The sequence below is a fragment of the Scylla paramamosain genome, chromosome 9, assembly GCF_035594125.1.
Source record: "Scylla paramamosain isolate STU-SP2022 chromosome 9, ASM3559412v1, whole genome shotgun sequence".
Classification (NCBI taxonomy): Eukaryota; Metazoa; Arthropoda; class Malacostraca; order Decapoda; family Portunidae; genus Scylla; species Scylla paramamosain.
In genome coordinates, this window is record NC_087159.1 from 12,727,501 (window position 1) to 12,735,282 (window position 7,782).

At 37.4% G+C, this 7,782-nt stretch overlaps 1 protein-coding gene across 5 annotated transcripts in view; it reads right to left on the reverse strand.

Annotated features, from left to right (window-relative positions):
• The window catches only part of LOC135103638 (sulfite oxidase-like), a 48,654-nt gene extending 43,641 nt beyond the window's left edge, over positions 1-5,013 (reverse strand). Inside the window, exons 1-2 of one of the 5 annotated variants that reach the window (XM_064010184.1) lie at positions 4,859-4,978; positions 616-710 (exon numbers count right to left, since the gene is read on the reverse strand). The gene's annotated coding sequence lies outside the window, so the exon portion shown is untranslated. Of the gene's footprint in view, positions 1-615; positions 711-4,073; positions 4,273-4,333; positions 4,612-4,806 lie in introns of those variants that run through there. The other 4 variants (XM_064010183.1, XM_064010185.1, XM_064010186.1 and 1 more) reach the window with 4 other exon arrangements.
• Between the last annotated feature and the right edge of the window lie 2,769 nt (positions 5,014-7,782).

Sequence of the window (7,782 nt, forward strand, 5' to 3'; positions counted from 1 at the left end):
CTGAAACAACATGGAGAATTGTTATAAAACCTCTCTTGAAAGAGGTTTATTCATAGATACAGAAGTAGGCAGAGAGTTCAAGTTTACCAGTAACAGGGATGAAAGAGTACTTGTTAACTTGCATTAGGGAAGTGGACAGATAAACTCTGAAAGTGGAAAGCCTTGTGCACTTGTATGTACATAAAATTTTCAATAGTTTTTATCATTGATGGACTGTAATTTCTGATTGGTCAGTACATAAATTTTTAATAGTACTACCATTGATGTATTGTAATTTTATTGGTCACACTTTACATGCATAAATGGTGTTTTTTTTATGGGCACTGATATGCCCAGTTGATAGAAGTCTGACATAGCATAAGGGTTAGTAAGAATAACTTAAAATCTGAACAATACTTGAAAACTAAGGTAATATTGTTTTGAACCTAACAAAAAATTTTCAGTATCAATTCAGTCACTAAAAAAACTCAAGTTTCACCACTGAGACTATATGTATATCACTGACTTTTAATGTGAAACTTAGGATGATTAATTGCTGCTTTCAAAGTTTGTAAAATCACAATGCTCCATGTCATGTTACCTTATACTGCACTTATTGTTTACATACAATATTACCTCATTAAGTATTACCAGTGACCATCAAGATGTATCTACACCTTTAGAAGCTACTATCACATGCTTCATCCTTCTGGTGATAGAATCTGAAAGATCTTCCAAAGCAAAAGTTATTAAAACCTACTCAAGGTTGACTATAATGCAAAGCTGTCTCGGTGGCCTTGCTGTTGTCACCATGATCTTGCTATAACAAATGATGAAATAAGAGATAAGTGAGGACTTTGTATCTAGCACAATAATGTGAAGTTTATTTATTATGCTGCGAAAAAAGTCTAAAAAAAAGTCTTAACAAAGAATGACAGAAGTGACTGAGGGGATGTGAGGAGCAGGGAGGAGAAGAGTAGCTTTAGTAGATAAGAGTTTTGAAATTAAAATAAGAGTACATAGGAAAGTAAAAAGTTGTATGCAGTCTTCATAGATTTAGAAAAGCATATACCTAATGGAATTAATAAGGAAGCACTTTGGAATATTCTTAAAATCTATGTAGTGGGAGGGCAGTTGTTGCAAGGATTATCATTATTATTTTTTTATTTTTTTATTTTTCTTAGAGTGGAAGGAGAAGTTGGCAATAATGTAGTAACATGAGAGACAGGTGTGTTGCCTCACAGTTGTGTGATGTTTTCATGTATGGCTAGCTATACAGAAGAAACAAGTCAAAACAGAAAATGTTGGTAAAAGAAAATTAATGGAACAGGGTGGGGTTGTGATACCTTATCTATCTATCTACAGAGGACACTGTGTTGCTTTCAGAGAATAACATGTCACTTCAGAGAGTGGTGGATTAATTCTCTAGTATGCAGAAAATGTAGACAAAATGTGAATGTTGGGGAAATTGTACTTTTGCAAGGTAAAAGATGCGAGTTTATCAAACCCTATATGGATTCAGTACTAGCAGTGAGATGAGGTGGTTATGGGAGGAAAGAGAATGTGGGAATAGAATAGAATACAAGCATAATAAGGTGGCTGACATTAATGCCTGCAGCTGAAAGAATAATACAGCTGTTTCCAGGTCTAAGATCATACTTCCAAAGTCAATGTTCACTTATTGAAAAACTTTTTTGAGAACCCACAAGCAGGAATATGTCTGAATCTTCTTCATTCTCAAGCAGCTACCTTTTAACAAGTGATTCTAGAGATTGTAGGGGGTGCTGTGGAAATGTTGAGTGCTGTATCTAACTTGCAGGAAACTCTGCAGTCAAAAAAAGATAATGTGTTCTTGCCACACTCAGTCAGAAGACTAGTAGGCAAACTTGATCATGAGGGCCTGGCTGACCTTTCAGCTATAAGAAGAGTAGTAGATGAGTTTCATGACATGTGCGTTTAATACTTGGATCAGTGGTCAACTAACCTACCTAATCTTCAGTGCATGCAGTGGATTTCACTGAAATAAGTTCCAAACTGGTCAGATGTTGAGAAAATAATGGATTTTGCTGCTGAAAAACTAATGTTTGACATCAGATTTGACTCAAGCTTATTTGATGAGTTCACTTGCACTGCCAAGTACCACACTGCTGACAAAGTAGCAGAGTGGAATGAATCAAACCTATTAACAGACCAGCAGAGGGTGCAAATTTTCACTCATTGCAAGGCCAGAGATATCAGTCACCAAAGCATGTCAGAACTGGTATTCTGCCTTCCTGAAATAAATGCTTCTACTGTACATGCATCTCTCACATGAATAAGATATGGACATCTGAAAATACTCAACTGAAAAGTCTCAACTCTTAAAGCATTACTGACAACAAAGATTAAATTCAAGCATACATGTATGCAGTTCTACAGTGTGCTGGAATCAATTCCAGAATTATTAAAGATTTCATCCAGTGAAAAGTATGAGAAGTAAAGATAAATGTGACCCCGTTGAAGAGCCTTGATGTAAACAAACAGTTTTTGGTGGTCATGAGTTATCCTGAGCCATCCATGGATCTCTCAATGACCCACAATGCCATCACTATTGTACAACTGCATTTTTCTAGTAGATTTTCCCAGAAGCAAGATGACTAACTGTTATGATCACCTTCATTTTGGCGGTAAGTGGCTTGCTCCTTTCTGTGTACCTCTGTAAGGCATCCCTCACTAGATCATTGAAAAGAGAATACCTGCATGGTCTAAACAGTATCTTCTGATGAGTTCTGTGCCACTAAGTTCATTCAATACATCCTTTCTGGATAAATAATTTGTGAGCTGGAGATGTGATGCAGCCATCTTGGCTGTGGGAACATCTGTTATAATTCACCACAACAGGGTAGACTGGTGTCTGGGAATGGATTAATCCATTTTACATTGATTTCTATGGGGGAAAATAGTTTGGGTTTTCGAACATTTCAGATTTCAAACGGCATTCAGGAACTAATTAAGTTCTAGAACCGAGGTTTCACTATATATATATATATATATATATATATATATATATATAGAGAGAGAGAGAGAGAGAGAGAGAGAGAGAGAGAGAGAGAGAGAGAGAGAGAGAGAGAGAGAGAGAGAGAGAGAGAGAGAGAGAGAGAGAGAGAGAGAGAGAGAGAGAGAGAGAGAGAGAGAGAATGAGCAGGGATACACCAGAGTTTTTCTTCATTTATTACTTGTGCAACATTTCACCTCCTCAGAAGGCATCTTCAGGCTGAATGACATAGATAAAAAAAAAAAAAACTAAGCCAAAGTACATATACAACATAGAAAGATAAAAAGACACTAACCCATAAGGGGTACAACAACATATGTAAAGCAAAACAGACATAAAGGATGAGACAAAACACTGGTATAGTAATGAAAAAAACAGAACAATGTGTAGGCAATAAAGATATATGGTAATACATATTGGTAGACACCGAGTTATGCAAAAACATGTGTAAAAAATAATGGTATAGTGTGGTGAAACAGATCTGGCTACCTCATTCATTAATCAAGGCCAGGAAGTATGGTGCATTGTCGCATCACAATGGAAAGTTGGTAGTTTATGTATATGGTATACAAACCAGGTCTGTTTTACTATACCATTATTTTTCCACTTATTTTTGCCTAACTCAGTATCTACCAATATGTTTTACCATATATCTTTATTGTCTACATAGTGTTCTGTTTTTTTTCATTACTATACCACTGTTTTGCCTCATTCTATGTCTGTTTTGCTTTACACATGCTGTTGTACCCCTTATGGATTAATGTCTTATCTTTTCTATGTTGTATATGTACTTTGGATTAGTTTATTAATATTATCTATGTCTTTCAGCCTTAAGATGCCTTCTGAGAGGGTGAAATGTTACACAAGTAATAAATGAAGAAAGAAACTCCAGTGTATCCCTGCTTATCTCTTGTGTGTCTTATATATATATATATATATATATATATATATATATATATATATATATATATATATATATATATATATATGGGTGTGTGTGTGTGTGTGTGTGTATAATGTCCCGTTTTTAGATCAAAATATCTGATCACATTATACTTACATGACTACTGAACAAACCAACCCTAAGGTTGGTTTGAGTAACCTAACGTCCTGCTGCAGTGTATTTGGTTCACAAAACAGAATTGTTTGGGGTGCTCCTCACCATCGCTTCTAAAAGACACCATATGATGTGATCTACAGCTTGAGCGTGATAGTAAGTGCTATGGGTGTATTGTGTTAAACTGCACTAGAACCAACTTTTGAAACTTCCAACTTTCCATTGTGATGCGACAACACACCATGCTTCCTGGCCTTGATTACCGAATGAGGTGGGCGAGTACGTGCTTCCTTGACCTGAACTGGATGACTCCGGTCTCAGCCTATCGCAGAATAGCAGGGCGGCAGCGGCGGCGGCGATCGTGGTAGTGATAAAGAATCAATATGGGCCACCTTACAGGCTACATTCCACCAACCAACTGGTAACAAGCAGCATGTAGGACGGAGCAACGAGCAACAGACAAGTTACTAATAATGACCATGATGAAATCCGAGTTCAGACCAAGCAATACTTTCCGTGGTGCTGTGTGCTTGTGTCGATCCACGAAATAACTATCTTTAGGCTCAACAAGTTGATCTTCAGTGCATTATCAGCGCGCTAATAGTTTCTTGCTATATAACCACCTCATTAACTCAGCTATGTACTTGACATTCGTCTTCCCACAAGCTAGTCATTTAATGATTTAATACTTATCATTTGGCTTTCCACTCAAATAAGATTCTCATCTCAGTCTTACCATTCTCCAGAAACATTAATGTCGAACACCAAATTGTAACACATAAACACACCTCTTCGTTGACTGAAGAAACGCCAATAGCGATACAAAATACCACTGAGGAATGCCGCAATGTTGTTCCTTCGGTCAGCAGATTGGAAAGCACTGAATCGGTATTCGTGACGGACGTCGGACGGTGAGTGAGACCAGCCGGCTGAGGCTCCAGTTGCCAGCTATCACCGTTCGATTAATTTGTATAAATAATTTTAAATAACACTACATGACTATGACCAATAAATAAAAAAAAAAAAAAAGACGATATTTTGCTAACACAAAACTATTCACTTCAAGGATTGTGTGTACTGGCGTTCCTTGTAATTAACACGTTCTCATAACAGCCGCTACCTTCGTTATTATCTATTTATGCAACTACTGATTCAAATGCTTATCACAATTCCCAAGTCTTGCCCACTTGAAAATTAACTATTTCATTTACCTTACGGGTACTATTATGTAAGTGGTATATGTTGCATTCCCCTAAAAGACCTGTGATGTGCTTCTCTTCGGTCAAGTACTCACTTCTTGCCCTCTCTTTTAACCACCACCTCCACTGGTATAGAGAGATATCTGCCCTCACCACTTGGAACTGCATTGGTCCTTGCTTGGGCTGCCCTAGACGCAGAGTACGAGGTACTTTCGTGCGCTTTGACAGCCCATCTTAGTACTCACTTCATATCTGCCCTCACACACACACACACACACACAATAATAATAATAATAATAATAACACTGCAATCAAGATTATCATAGCAGAACTATCATAGTCACATTAATTAAGGGCAGCCCATATCTGCTGGCACACCAATATACTGAGCTGTGAGCCATAAGCAAAGTTTGGAAAACGACTATGGTGTTTGATAAGTGGTCATTTACAATGACTAAATATCTCGTACCAAGGCAGCGTTAATTCGCTATAATCGTAGTGTATCTCCTAAATTAGCATGTAAACCCCACTTAAAGGAAATCGGCGAATCCATCATAACAACCTCATCTGATAGTGAATTCCAGTAATCGATACGAGTACATCATATAATAAAGAATCTACTCCTATACTTCTACAGTGGGATTTACCAGGCTTATCTGTATTCTTTAATGCCAGAGTAGAGAAACCAGGTGAACTACTACATTGATAGTGAATACTTCCCATACCTTTATGAGATCAGCTCTCAACAATCTCCCTTTCACAGAGTACAAACCTAAATGTGGCAAACGTTGATTTTATGATAGATCTGCAAGACCATAAATTTGTGTGGTCCACTTACACTTCACCGACTCTTAATAGTTTCAGGTCACAGATATAACCATTGTTCCATACACACGATCCATATTCAAAAACAGGTCTTATGTTAGATTTAGATAGAATTACCATAAAATTCTGAGAGCTACATAAAGTAGACTGTACTAAGGTGTCAGTTTGTGCAGCAGCTTTATGAACTGTTAGTATGACATGCGTAAGGAACTGCAGAGGGCTATCGACATAAATATCCATGTTTTTGTGACAATCAACGGCACTTAGGTAATTACCATGTAAATTATTTCTTTGGAGAGAGCCAACATTATGCCAAGAAGTGACACCTCTTTGACAGCGAACGATAACAAAATTTGTTTGGTTGAAATCAAGCCCCCCCAAAAAAGAGAAAAAAAAAAACTTAGCAACAGCATTAACTGTGTCTGTGTCTGTCTGACCTCTACTAATATCGCTAGCCACTGAGTTATTGGAAGCGTGACAAATTCTCATAGTTCAAGGTCATCTGCAAAAAAAAAAAAAAAAAATGCAGGTACAGCGAGTATAGGGTGACAAGACATTATCATAAATAGGAAACTAGAGTGGTGCTAATATCAATCCTCGAGGAACTCCACTTATCACCTTTCTACAATTGCTTACAACACCAGATACTGAGACACACAGTTCTATCTACAGAATGACTTTCATCAAAAGCTTTGGAGAAATCAAACATTACTATATTAATTATATAATCTGAGTCATACCATCGAGTCACATCATCATAACGTAAGTAATAATTGGTCATCAATAACTCTGTCAGATCTAAAGCCAAATTGACAGTATGACAGCAAACAACTGGTCTCGAGGTACTGACATAAATCATCCGCCATGATTCTCTTCAATGTTGTGCAGCAGACAGATGTCAAGTTTTTGTTCTATAATTAGGAGACATGTAAAGTGAACATTTCTTAAATTGTGGTATTATGCTGGACTTCTTCCTGTCAGATGGCACTATCTGACAATAAGAGATTGAAAAAAATATTATACATAAGGGCTTGGCTAGGGCAGGAAAAGTTGAGGATGGAATCCATCAGAACCATACTAGGGCTCAATCCAGAGTAGTAAGCTTTTCTGGAAATAACATCTTGTCTCAAATCAGTACTACACATTGACCCTTCAAAGAACTGATGAGGGTATTGTAAGGATAAATTAGCTGTAAATGCCTCGGACAATACCACACAATTACCAATCAGCTGACAGCACCAACATTTTTGTTGGTGCTCTAACCTAAACAAATCTAACCTGACCAAACCTAACCTGACTAACCTAAACCTAACCTTCCTAACTATGCCGAAATAATGTGTTATAATAAATAAGAGACCATATCCAGTAATTTGTTACAAGGTAGGTTACAGGGTAGTTAGGTTTAGGTTAGGTTAAGTTAGATTAATTAGGTTAGGGTGGTTAGCTGATGAAATGGTGACCAATAACATGGCGAGACTGCTCACACATGTGCAGTGTGCGAGTACTTTCCTGTGTGCGCTCCCCCCCCCACCCACCCGTCGCCATTGCGCATGCGCACCATTGATAACAAACATACGAACAAACTTAGTATACTACGAGAGACGACTGGAGGTGGATGGAAACTAGAATTGACTTAAACCTTCAAAATTGTCATCTGAAGTTATTACTAATTTCGAACAGGTAAAATG